This window comes from Platalea leucorodia, assembly GCF_965183815.1.
Source record: "Platalea leucorodia genome assembly, chromosome: 5".
Classification (NCBI taxonomy): Eukaryota; Metazoa; Chordata; class Aves; order Pelecaniformes; family Threskiornithidae; genus Platalea; species Platalea leucorodia.
This window is the reverse complement of record NC_138827.1, coordinates 102,700,069-102,713,900: the sequence shown is the minus strand read 5'-3', so window position 1 is coordinate 102,713,900 and position 13,832 is coordinate 102,700,069. Positions and strand designations below refer to the sequence as shown.

At 36.1% G+C, this 13,832-nt stretch overlaps 1 protein-coding gene across 1 annotated transcript in view; it reads left to right on the top strand.

The window, feature by feature from the left end:
* The first annotated feature begins 280 nt into the window (after positions 1 to 280).
* BAZ2B (bromodomain adjacent to zinc finger domain 2B) overlaps positions 281 to 13,832 on the top strand; it is a 117,324-nt gene continuing 103,772 nt past the window's right edge. The window contains exon 1 of the mRNA XM_082314673.1: positions 281 to 314. The gene's annotated coding sequence lies outside the window, so the exon portion shown is untranslated. The remainder of the gene's footprint in view (positions 315 to 13,832) is intronic.

Below are 13,832 nucleotides of genomic sequence, written 5' to 3'. Positions count from 1 at the left end.
GTAAGGGTAAAATGAGTATGTATATTTAAACAGCTGGTTGCCAACAAAAAAAGCGTGATTACATAACGTTTGGCTTAAACTATCTTGTTTTAATGGCTTCATAGCTGGCTGTGGGAAACAATTAAAGTGTTTTCAGTACACTAGAAATATTTCACAGATGTGTTTTTTTGAGAAATTTTACTGTTCTGTTTGATGTGTCTTTCTTTGTCCTTGTAAAAGTTACTTGATGAAAGCGTGACTCAGCTGATCATTAATTGTTTTCTGTTTTCAGGTTGCAAAACAGCAATGTCACAGAACTGACCACAGTCATCACAGTAAGTAAGCCGTGGTAGTAAGCATTCTGATAATTTTCGGAGAAGCATGACTGATATAGGGAAAAGGAAAAAGTTTTATATACTGTATGGCTTAGTGCTAAATTCTGCATCCAGGTCCTGATTTTAGCAAGACATTAAGCACAGGCTTAACTAAGACTTTTCGATGCTTAGTCCACATGTGCAATTACTTTTGTGAGTTCAGGCTTAACTATTGAGTAGGTCTTCAACAATTAATGTCCATGATAACACTATTATCATGCTTTGTGGATTTCTTTGTATGTAGGTTTGAAATATAAATATGATAGAATGTGATTTTAGTGTGTGGCACATTTTCAGTATACCTTTAGTAGTTTTGATGTCTGATGTTATAGAGTTTAAGGAATATTTAAAGTGAATTGAGAGACTGTGCTGAGAGTTTTGATTCCAAAACCAATTTTAGCAACTTCGAAAAGTATTTTGTATAGTCAGAGAACATGTTATCTTTTGCTACGTGATGAGGATGAATTATCTTGTTTTGTTAATAAGTAGTTTAGTAGACTGTTAGGAAATGAAGAATTTTGCATTCACATCAATTAGCTTGGTTTTTTTCAGGATAACTAAAGAAAAAAGTTATTTCTGTCTTACTCCAGTACCTTGCTTTAGAGAAAGTTGACAGGGAAAGCTAAGATAGATAAGAGATTTAAACAGAAAGCCTGACCGTCTTTGCTTAGTTCACAGATGCAACTTTCAGGCACACTGTGTTACTTTATGTACCTGACAGACAGTAAGTACAATAAAAGTTAGAGAGGAAAATCTGAAATAGATTTGAAATGATTTTTCAAGTTTATTATTTTGCTGCTCCTCATATTAACCATCAATTCTTCATACCCTTGTGATAATATGCCCTGAAAATAGCGAATAGCATATTTAAAGACATATTTTAGGTTTATGTCCAGTAATGAGATATGTTGGTTAATAAGAGCCTTGTTTAGATCCCGGATACAATATTGTGTGATACAATGGCGTCTTATGTTTCAGTAGCGACCTTCATGCCCTCATCTCAGAGGTAACTTTACAATCAGTAAAGATAAAATTTGCACTGACGGGGGGAGGGAGGATAAATTTTTGCATGCTGATTAAAATAAATTTTAAGATCAAATTTAAAAGGCCTAGGTTTTAGAAGTACTTCAAGTGTACAGTTGCATGCTTTCAATGCAAATGTACTGTGTGGAAAGAGAAGATACTAAAACCACTACGTGTGACGTAATACAGTATTTACGGGAATGGCAAGAGCACCAACATTTGCTGAATTCAAAGAACGAATAGGTTCATATGGAGAGAGCAGATGTATTAAGTAGGAGGGATCAAGTGAATTAAAGGTCAAAAGAACAGTTTTCTACTTGAACACATTGCTTAGCAAGCAGAGATATGAGAGCAAGGTAAGATTGCTGCTCCTCACTTCAAAATAGCAGGCTATCTGAACCAAAAAAAGGGGGGGGCCAGAACTAGGAAAGTCATTAAGTAATTTGCAATAATAGACAGAAATATGAAGACTGTATCTAGGATTTAGGCTTTACTGCAGGCATCAGACATTGTGAAACTTTCTGTAATACAGTAGTATACTGCCAGCTTCTGTAAGGTGAGCCAGTTTTAATGAAAAAGCTTTCTTTTCATAAAAGCTGAACCCTGTTGGTTTTTTTGCTAATGAGGTAATGTGGTTGTTTGTTTTTTTTTTTTTTTCTTTTTTCTTTTTTCTGGGATGGACTGAAACTGAAAGACTGCTACCTTCTCAGCCTCCTTGTGCCTGAAGAAAGGTGTTGAAACTTCCTAGAAGAAGGTTCCAGTTTTGCAGGGGGTAGGGGGGTGTAGCGCCTTACTCAGTAGAATGAGAAGAATGCCCCATAAATGGTCGTTGACATGCATAACTTTTGTCCCTTTAAGTATGCAATTGGAGAAGAACAGGAGGAATTTATAGAAAGATTTGTGCTTTTTGATCAATTTTCTTGTAGGCCTTAAAAAATGCAAGGGAAGCAATAGCCAGGTGTAGATCTCTTTCTCTGAATCAGCTTATTTTTAAGGCTGATTGTTTGTACTAACTCAGTGTACTGGTTTATTCTGCTTGTGTGTTTATGGCCAACTATAAGTTACTTAATCCTTTTGTGAGGGATGAAAAATGTCAAATCTCTGAAAAAGAAGAAAAAACGTATCCTTAGTCATCTCTAGCATTTTTGTGGGTGCAGTCAATTCTTTAGCCAACAGAACTTACTTTCTTTGTTATGAAGCAACAACAATCCTTCCATCCAAACAAAGAAATGGCACCTCAGTATGCATTCTGTTGTAACAAGTAGGTTGCTCAAGGGAGAGCTTGAAAAGATTAGGAAAAATGGCAAGTAATAATTCCTTGTACTTTGAGACTTGTGGGTTTTTGTGGGTTGTTTTTTTTGTTGTTGTTTTGTTTTGTGTTAAAGTCATGCCATTTTTGATGAGAGGTTCTTGAGGATACTAATTTCTGCTCCCAAAATACAAAATTGTTTCCATCCCTAATGATGGCTCTTTTTATTTGTTCCAAAAGGTGATGGTGGTGAATTCTCATAGTACCACTTTACCTATGGAAACAGAAATAATGTGGTATCTTGACACAGTACTTGAAAGTTCTGCAGATAATACTTTCTGAAAATTTTCTATGTGGTTGTATGTAAAGAATTTATTAATGGCTATAATTAAACAAGTGATTTAAAAGTAAAAGATCAGCTGAGCAGAAGGCTGAACAGAATTTTCTAAATGGTTAAGGTAAATTTAAGAAGAGAGGCCTCAGAATTTGACCAAAATTGTGATGACAAGTTAAGTTTGAGAGATGTTGCCGTTACAGCATTACAGGAATACTACGGTTATCAGAAGAATCTTTGTAGGTGAGATCTACGCTGAAGTTTTTTTCGGGGGGGGGGGGGGGGGGGGGCGGTGGAGGAGAAAAAAAAAACATCTTGAGCAAAGAAGAGGAAGATGTTAAAGGATGCGTAAATCGTGCTTTCTACAGAAAGTAGAAGTAAGGATTTGACAGGTTTTGAAAACTACCCAGTTTCTTTTCACAGTAATGAAGTATGCATTGGCCTACTTTGAATTGGTGACTAGGAGTGTGAAGGTGAACAACAACAAAGAAAGTGTTTGAGTTTTTTTTCTGTCAGACCCAGGAAAGATTTTGCGTATTTTAATTACTGGTTCTAAAATATAGAAGCAGATTGCCAAGAAAAGCACTTCCCTTACATGAAACTTAAGTGTGTGCAAATAGTAGCCTGTTTGCAAACTAAATAAAAACGCAGCAGACTTGCAGAAACATGCAAGTTAGGCAAACATCTTCCTTTTTTAAAAAAACAAAACCAAAAAAACCCCACCGTGTGCTTTATCACTTGTCAGCTGCTGTGTCTCAGAACAAAAGAAATTGCACAAGAAATGTGATTATTGCATTTTAAGTGAAATTCGATAAGAAGTCTGGGAACTGGCAACTAATGAGAAACTCTTGATAACAAATTGGAACACACTGTATGGAGTGGTAAGGGGGAAAGAAAGAAGAAAAATTTGGTGAACTCAGGTTAACAAAAATAGTTCTGTGCTTTTATGCCAATTTGGGTGTATCATTACCTCCCTTCCCACAACTGTTCCTGTTCTTCTCGTCAGAAGTTAACTTAAGCATCTAGATACATAGCTGTATTTGCCTTTTTTCATCATGCAAATACTCAAAAGGATGCAGAGAATTCATGTGAAGGTGCATTTGGTTACGGAAAAGGAATCTTTGTTTTTATGTTCCCCCAAAACAATTCTGGGGTCTACAGTACAAGACAGACATGCAGCTGTTAGAGCAGGTCCAGAGGAGGCCACCGCCGTGATCAGGGGGCTGGAACACCTCTCCTGTGAAGAAAGGCTGAGAACATTGGGTTTGTTTAGCATGGAGAAGAGAAGGCTCCGGGGGAGACCTGATTGCAGCCTTTCAATAAATAAAGGGGGATCATAAGATAGACGGAGAGAGACTTTTTACTGGGGCCTTTAGTGACAGGAGAAGGGGCAGTGGTTTTAAACTGAAAGAATGTAGGTTTAGATTGGACATAGGGAAGAATTTTTTTTTTACTGTGAGGGTGGTGAGACACTGGAACAGGTTTGCCCAGAGAAGTTGTGGATGCCCCGTCATTGGAAGTGGTCAAAATCTGGTTGGACAGGGCTTTGAGCAACCTGACCTAGTGCAAGATGTCCCTGCCCACAGCAGGGGGATTGGACTAGATGATCTTTGAAGTTCCTTTCCAAACCAAAGCATTCTGTGATTCTATGAAAACATGCTGTTCATTGCTTGTAGTAATAGTATTTGAAAAGTAGCAGTTTGTTTTTTTTGACAGTGTATGTGGATGTACTTTTGGCAAGCTCAGAAAAAATACAAAAGCTTCCAAAACAGCCCTTCCCCAAAGAATGTGAGAATTTACTTCCTTCATACGTGTGTAACACCTGCCGATTTAATTATATCTTTACTTCAGTGTAATAACAACAATTAGCATTGACTAAGAAACTAAAAATAATATGATTTTAACAGTTTTATGTGCTTACAGTAATTATACAGAGTGTAAATAAAAGGCAAAGGGCAATTATGCCTTTTTTCTACTTATTTTTGCATAGTTATTTTTAGAAAATCATGTAATTAAAAAATTGAAATAAAAAGTTTATTGCTGTATGTTGCTGATTTCTCTGGTAATGTGGTCATTGTATGTGTACGTGTATATGCTTGCTTGTATGTGTATATTTCGTTTTATTATCAAGGAAAACATATTAACATGCTAGATAAAACAATTATGGAAGTAAAATTACAAAATGACTGAAAGGAAAAAAAGAAAACAAAAAAACCCCCACTACTGACACAACTTCTGTAAGAGTTACTCCCAAGTGTTTTAATGCTGCTGCTGCAAACCAAATTTAATAATGATTATTTGCTGAAAGGGTTAAAAAGCAGATTTTGATTATGTATTGTCAATCCATGATTAGCATCTGTTAGGAGGAATAAGTGGTTTATTAAGCTTTACTGTACAGATGGCAACTGGAGGAGCTCAGATGTAAATTGAATTTTCGGTAGTATCACTGTACTGTTAAGCCCAGCTGGTTTTATCTTTGCAATAGCAGCAATCGGTTTGCACAAAAAAGTGTTTTTGTTGTTTACAGTTACTTCAACAGTTTATAAGTTCAGAAATCTTTCAGATTATGTATGATTAGATAGGAGTTTTCACTTTGTTTGCTTTGGCTTTCTTATAGAAAGAAGTGTTAGCATTTAAATACAAAGCTTTGTCCACTTATGGGAAATGAAGAAATATTTTTTTCTAATTAAATTTCAGAATCTTAATATACAGTAGCTCTGTAATTTAGATGTTTAGGTTAAGACGACATTTCTAGTCAACTATTGAAAAGATAATTTTCCATATGTAAGTTGATGAAACTTTATCTTTTGAATCTAAGTCTTCAGGGACTTTACTGCTGGTAGGTAATCCGAGTTTTGTGTTCCTGTTTCAACGAGAAAGCTGCTTTTAGTAGGACTTCACCAAACCACCACTCCAAAAAGTGTGGTCTGGGCAAGGGTTACAAGTTCAAGGAGGAAGGCATGTTGTATGTTTGTGGTTGTTTTTTTTTTTTTTTTTTTTTTTTTTGTTTTTTTTTTTTTTGTTTGTTTGTTTGTTTGTTTTTTTGTTTTTAATTCATAATATTACTGTGAATCATTTGATATTTGATTATATTCCTAAGGTCTTAAAAATCCTTAGGCAAAACTAAATTTGCTTTGTTTAATTTCTTTTCTGGTTTTAAGGTAAGTAGCAAATCCTGTGGTAATGAAGAAAACTTGAAATAGTGGAATCAAGAGTCAAAACTGAGAAGGCAACTGAGATCCTTAATTAAATAAACAATGAGTTGAGAGTTCTTTTATTTTTAACTTGATAACTGGAAGAGCTTAGATGTGTGTATTGTGAGAAACTGATGTGAAAACAGAACAGCTTGGTAACTGGGAGTAGCATACTGATCAGCATCTCTCTTCAACCATGTGTGAAAGGCACAAGGCCTTTGGTCTTTCTTGATTTGTGGTTGTAGCTTTGTTCTTCCATTGCTTGTATCACTGGTAGTCCATAAACCATTTACTAATTTGTCTTTACAGTGAATGAATGAAAGATTTTTTTTTTTTTTTTCAGAAATTTTTGCCTATTGGGACAGGTTGGGGGCAGTAGCAGAAAGGCCCTTGGGGTTTTGGTAGACAGCAAGCTGAACATGAGTTAGCCATGCACTCCTGCAGCAGAGTAGGCCAGCTGCATCATGGGGTGTATTAGCAAGAGTGTAGGCAGCAGTCCGAGGGAAGTGATTCCCACTGCCCCATTTGGCCCTTGTGAGACCACATCTAGAGTGCTGGATCCCAGTTTTGGGGTCCTCAGTACAAGAAAGATAGTGACATACTTTAGTGGTTGGCTACCATGATAAATAGGGAACAAGAGTGCATGATGAAATACAGATGTGTGAGAGAATTGGAATCGTTCAGCCTTGAGGAGGCTCAGGGAAGCTAATGGTTATCTCGAGCTGACTAAAGGGTGTTAGAGAAGAAAAGTCAGATTCTTCTTGGAAGTGTACAATGAAAAGAGAAAAGGCAAAAGACACAAATTATGTGAAGGGAAAATTTGATTAGATAAAAAGGAAAAATTCCTGAGAATGCCAGCTCATGAAGTTTGACAACTTTCATTGTGCTCTTGCAGCTTAGAAAACCAGTCATATTCTGGGCTGCATCAAAAGAAGCGTGGCCAGCAGGTCGAGGGAGGTGATTCTGCCCCTCTCCTTCACTCTGGTGAGACCCCACGTGGAGCACTGCGTTCAGCTCAGGGGTCCCCAGTACAAGACAGACATGGACCTGTTGGAGCGGGCCCAGAGGAGGGCCACAGAAATGATCAGAGGGCTGAAGCACCTCTCCTATGAGGAAAGACTGAAAGAGCTGGGGTTGTTTAGCCTGGAGAAGGCCCCAGGGAGACCTCACTGTGGCCTTTCAATATATAAAGGGTGATCATAAGATAGACGGAGAGAGACTTTTTACTGGGGCCTTTAGTGACAGGAGAAGGGGTAATGGTTTTAAACTGAAAGAAGGTAGTTTTAGATTGCGCATAAGGAAGAAATTCTTTATGATGAGGGTGGTGAGACACTGGAACAGGTTTGCCCAGAGAAGTTGTGGATGCCCCATCATTGGAAGCGGTCAAAATCCGGTTGGACAGGGCTTTGAGCAACCTGACCTAGTGAAAGATGTCCCTGCCCACGGCAGGGGGATTGGACTAGATGATCTTTGAAGTTCCTTTCCAACCCAAACCAGTCTGTGGTTCTAGGAGACACTGAAATGGGTGCTTAGAGAGCCTGCAGAATCTGCATCTTGTTTACTGGGCAAGGCTCTGAGCAACTTGGTGAATCTTCGAAGTTAACCATGCTTTAAGCAGGAGATGGGACCAGATGACCTGTAAAATCCATCCAATCTAAAGAACTTTAGGATTCTATCTTAACTAGAAAGTTCTTAATTATTTTCCTTTTCTTCCTCTTTGTCTCTTTTTCCTCTTAGGATTTTTAAAGGAGGAAGGTAGAATTAGAGGCAGTAGCATCAAGGAATTGTTGAGTCAAGTCAGTGCTTCATAGCAGGGGAGATGTGGTGGAAGCTGCAGTTGTGTAAGACTGAGAGGTATTGGATTTCTTAGTGATTGACTCTTGTTTTTTCCACTGCCCTTCCATTTCCTCAGTGAGATCTTTCTTAGGGTAGTGCTATAGTAGTCCCAGATGTGGTCATGCCTGAGTATTGTATCTTGGTCACTTCCTTAGCTCTGCTGTGTTGTAGTACATCCTCTCAAAGATGTGTTCCTTTGCTTTTCTGTTGGGCCTGGTTTTCCCCAGTTTAGGAACAATTGTCTTAAACTTGGATGCAGCATGGTGCTCTTCTTCAGGTTTGACTCTTAGGTGCAAAAAATAGCAAACAATGAATTGCTCGTCCATATTTGATTTGAGACGAGTATGTTTCATGGAGGTGCTCCCTTTTATTCTCTAGTTTGCCAACCCACTTTAACACCACTAAAAAACCCAAGTAGTTAGCTAGTGGTAATGAGGAGATGGGTAGGGATAGCTGAATTGCAGATGAGATAAGAAATGACTGAAATGTATATTGATAGCAGGTGGAAAATTGAACGAGTTTTGTGGGTTTTTTTAATTTTTTTTTATTTTTTTTTTATTTATTTGTTTGGTTTTGGTTTTTTTGGGTGAGAGATGTGATATGACAGTGTCAGGTGAATATCTGTAACTCATAAAATAAACATGTTGGATATGTATCCGTGTATATCTGATCCTGCCCTTTCTAGGGCAAGCATAAAGGTAATGCCTGAACTAGTTCAACCTTATACTGCAGTCTACCCAAGCCCTAGTGGGATTTAGCTGGGAAAATTCTAGGGGGCAATGTATTTTGGGGGATGAAGAGGCATTTTTTCCGTATGGATTTAGAAAAATATTTTTGGCTTAAATTGCATTTACGTTTGGAATATTAAAAGCAGCCCGAACAAAGTGAGTAGTGGGCAGAGAGCATGTAGAACAGATTCAATTTATCAAGTGTCCGACACTATTACTTCTGTAACTGGAAGAAGTAAAGACATAGGCAATGAGAAGAAAGGATGGGAGGTAAAGTTGAGATTGTAAATTATGTACTTTACAGGTGTTATGAAGTAAACTTTCATAAAGTTGCTTGCAAGTTTTGTCTAGTGTTCAAATGTTTTGCTCCTATATATTTAACATATGGGGGGTTTGTATGGTAATAGTTGGACATCTAGCTATGCGACCGTATGTGTTTTCATATATATTTGCAATACAAAATTGTTTCTCCTGTGGTTCAGTTTCACTGCAAAATCAAGCTGCAAGTTTGCACGTTTAAAAATTAGTCCAGAGTACCAACATCCACCTGAATTTCAAGACTCCAAAAGTTGCTATCAAGGAGTAGGTTCACTAAAGTCGTGTTGTGATGAGCCTGATGATGAACTGTATGTTCGCATAGTTAATGGAGAGCATATGTGTGCATATACGTGTATGTGTGTATACATGAGTGTGTGTATATATATATATAGTTTTATCAGTCCATGTATAATCTGTTTTATCTGAGGATCTAATTCTTCAGGTATTCATTCAGTAAGGCAAGATTCTCTTTCCTTTTTTGTCCCAGCTCTAACCTGGAGGGTTTGTTTTGTTTGTTTTGTTTGTTTTGTTTGTTTGTTTGTTTTTTGTTTTTTGGGTTTTTTTGTGGTTTTTTTTTTTGTTGTTGTTGTTGTTTTTTTTTTTTTTTTATCAGTTTGTATATACATCAAGAGATATAGAGCTGAATGTAGTTTTGTTGGTTTCAGTGAAGCTGTGATAATTTATTCTGCATGGTTGCCTGTAATAAGGATCTTATTAGGCATGTTTTGTTTATTTGGAAAAGAAGAAAAAAAATGAGATTGTATGCATGTATGTTATGTAAATACAGATTTTAAAATGATCAGATGTTTTCTAACTGTTTTTACATGTCTTGTCAATATTTGAAAGGTTTTCTTTTTAGGTTTTCCAAAGGTAATTCATTTAAAAGAAGCACAGCAATGAAAAGGATATAGAATTTGGAGTTTTTATATTCTTGCACAATTCAGAGGAAGTAAAGAAATGGTTAGAGCACAGCTTAAATGCATATCAGTTGAATAAAGCATGGGCTTAGAGCTTGCAGAGGGGTTATATGTATCATCTGTTTTAGATGTATTACAGAGGTGATGTCAAGGTGAAAGCAGACTTGCAGAATGGTTGGAAATCATTGATATTCTGACTCTGAGGCTGTAAATGGCTCTGTGGCAGATGGAGTCTTTGTCAAGGAAGAAAAATGGCAGCTCTGGAACATCATAGATGTTTTTGCTTAGCAGCTCAGCACATAGGCTGTGACCTTCCAGCGTTCAGGAGTTCCTCCTGTGCTTTAATAAATTGTCCTCCACTTCTGTTCCCTAAAAGTAGATAAATAGTAGTCATCATAGTTCAGTACAATTTGGGGTATTTAATTATGAAAAAACATAAGCATGCTTCATTGACAGATTTTTTTAAAAGTAAGCTTTGAAGGATGCTCGCAATGTCTGCATGAAGTGCCAGGAACAGCTTTTAACTAAGCATTGTGTGTTACTGAAAATAAAGGGGTGTGTGTGTGTTTGTGCGTATAGATATGACTACTAGTACAGCACAATGCTACTGTTAATTCTCTGGAATATGATTTTAACCCACAACAAAACCCACAGTAAACTAGACAGCGTTAATTTTTGGAATATGTTCATACCATGGACATCTATATTTGTGCGATATATTCCAGCAAAGTACAGAATTTTAGACTATATGTTGAAGAAGCTATTTCTGGTTAGATCAGAGAGGATAAATGTGGTTGATAAATTCAGTCTCATTTCTGAGTTAATGTTTTTTCTTTATTGATAAAAATTCAGGTATCTTTTAGCACCTGGCAGCATCTAATTCTGTGTACTGTTGATATGGTTTCATCTCTGTTCTTCTATGAAGTTGAGTCTATATTTAGAGAACGAGGGTTCACTTTAATCTGTAGAGTAACTGGTTTCTATATTCTCATTCCTATTAATGAAATTTGTGCCAAGTTGTGTAAGCTGTGAAGCTTGATGTCCTGTACTTAAGATCTATGCATGATTACCTCATGTCAACAGTTATGTACCAGAATCACGTATTTTATATGTACAGTAGATTTGGGTATCTTAGAGTCTTTCTCATTTAATCGTTTGAATTAAGACTATATCCTTTAACAGTTTTCTATATTCTTAGGTCCCTTATACACTAGTTTGATCCCTAATAAAACCATTGATGTCAGTTGTTGTAGTATATGGCTTCAAGAGCCTATAACATCTTGTAGATGATGTTCAATTGAACAGTTGACCTATATTACAGGGTAATAAGTCATTGTTAAAAGTGGAAGCATTTCACAACTATCACCTGCCAGCCATACTCTTTAGCCTACTTGACAATTGTTAGAATTATAGAAAGCAATCACTGTTCGTCACAGAAGAAAATGACCCAGCACTTTCAAGGGTCAAGGTTGTTGCATTAGAGACTCTTTCTTTCAAACCCTGGAGGTTGTGTAGTCTTTGCTTTTAAAGGTGAGCCCACTATAATTAACTGTGCTTCTATTCAGTTTCAGTCATTTTGAGATGCAATGTGGATGGGTTTTTTGCAGAAGGACAAATGCTTTGTAATTGAAACAGAAGCATTTTTGATAGTGTGTGATTGAAAATAGTCTTCATACATCTTTTTATTAGGACATCGTAATGCACGAATGAGAGTAAGACCACTTCACATGACATATGCCTGGATGTTTATATCATGTAGCCGCATATCTTTAAAAGTGGGAGAAATGGAATGAAAAATAAGGCCGTGTGTTATATGCTTTCAGCTTTCAAAGCTCTCAATGACATAAGTGCTTGTTAACTTAAAAAGGAAGAATTGGAGCACGTATGAAGAGAGTTTATGGAAATTTTTATGCTTTCAATTACTTACCTAGCTCATTACATCCAGTATCTTGATGGTATTCTTTCTGGGTTGTGTAGTGACAATTTGATATGACTGGCTCCAGGGATGGTTAAGTCCATTTTCAGACATTTCATTATTTTTCTCCTCTATTTTTCAGTGGTCTCTTGTGCCTTTTTTTTCTTTGGTGTTGTGATGGCCATCGTAACTATAGAATGACTGAATGACTTCCTTATGCCCTCAAGATAAAATGAGAAAATAAATTACAAATTACTTTCGTTTATTCCAAAGGAGTTCTCTATGCGGTTTTGGTATACTAAAAGTAACTAACTAATTGGTGGTTTGTCTTCATAGAATTAGGGTTTTAGAGTGTTAGTTGAAAAAGAAAGGAGAAAAAGAAGCAAACAAACCCACACACAAACAAAAAAAATAAACCTACCATCAAGCCAGCAAGCATTTATTTTCTACCGTTTTGTATTAGTTTTTCATATGACTTTGGAGCTTATCAACAATAATGCTGACTTGATAGTGGCATTATAGTAGCAATATCTTAGTTGAATTATTTCAATTAAAACATTCTGTAAAATGAGAACAGTTGAAAAATGTAGTGGGCTATATTATTAGTTTTAATAGTTTTGGAGTGAATTCAAAACATAGTTTTGATACTCTTGGAGCTAGGGGGGTGTAAATAGGTTGCTTGTTATCTGTGAAGTATATGGCAGCATATATCCCACAAAACCAAAATATGGTATTACTGTAATGAGGGAAAAACGTCTTTTAAAAGACTTCCGTAATGTTTTAATCTTTATGGTCAGGTCTGAGTAGCAGAGTAAATAATTCCATTCAGTATTCATTTCTTTTTCAGTAAAGATGTTTTGCATAATTGATATGTATACTACATGCTTATACATACTGTTACTGAACTTGCTGGATTGTTTTACTTGGTTTCATGATGATTTTGCATGTTCATGCAAAGCAATTACACTTTTATTCATGCAGTGGTTCTAAATTCTGTTCCTGTACAATCATTAGATAAATATAGAAGAGATTTTAAAAAACGTGTTGTTCTTGTATTAAATTCTTGTATTAATTGGAGCACAACTTTAGCTGTGAAAGTGTAGTTTGTTCAAAGTGACAACCCGATTTTTATTAGATATTCCTGCTGTTTTACAGAGAAATAAAACTCCTTTGTCTCCTTAGCACCCATTGATTTTTCTTTCAAGGCTACGTTAACAATGTTGATAGAACCCATGCAATTAGAATCTATGTTTAGCAATAAGTAGAGAAATACATTTTGTAAAATAAAAAGTATTGCACATACAATGTTAACAAAATATTTTGCAATATTGCTGTACTTGAAGCAGTGAAACCAGGAGGAGGACAAGATACTGAAAGGTCGAGGAAAAATGAGAGAAAGAACAAACGATGCAAAAAGAAAATGACACTGAGGTCTTGGTTTAATACATATGTATTCCAGGTTGATAGCTGATTTCATTAGCAAATCTCATTGTTATGCAATGTCTGTTCTTCTGCAGCAAAATGAATATTGTATTCTCTGAGGGTCTGTGAGTGTGTGTATGTGTATATTATGATGATAGATAAAGAACATATATTTATAGTTGTTCTAACCTTTTAAAACTTCTGAAAAATCTTTCTATTTTCACAGTAATTTTATATTTCAGTTTTCCAATAAAATGGTAAATTAATGGTTATTTTTATGGAAAATAGCAGTTTAACCCTCCTTCTCTGCATTTCTTTGCCATGTTTGCTACCTATGTGATCTTTCCCTCAAAACCTTCAGTTTGACTGAATAACAGTTAATACTGAATTTACCATATCAAAAATAAAAATTTAACTATAATAATACTGGTATCTGTAATGCTTTTTTAAATGGCTGGTAGTAATGTATATAGAACATTGAAACAGGCACCTCAGTCTCAAATCTCATCAAACTTGAATCACTCTTTATATTTTAAGAGAATA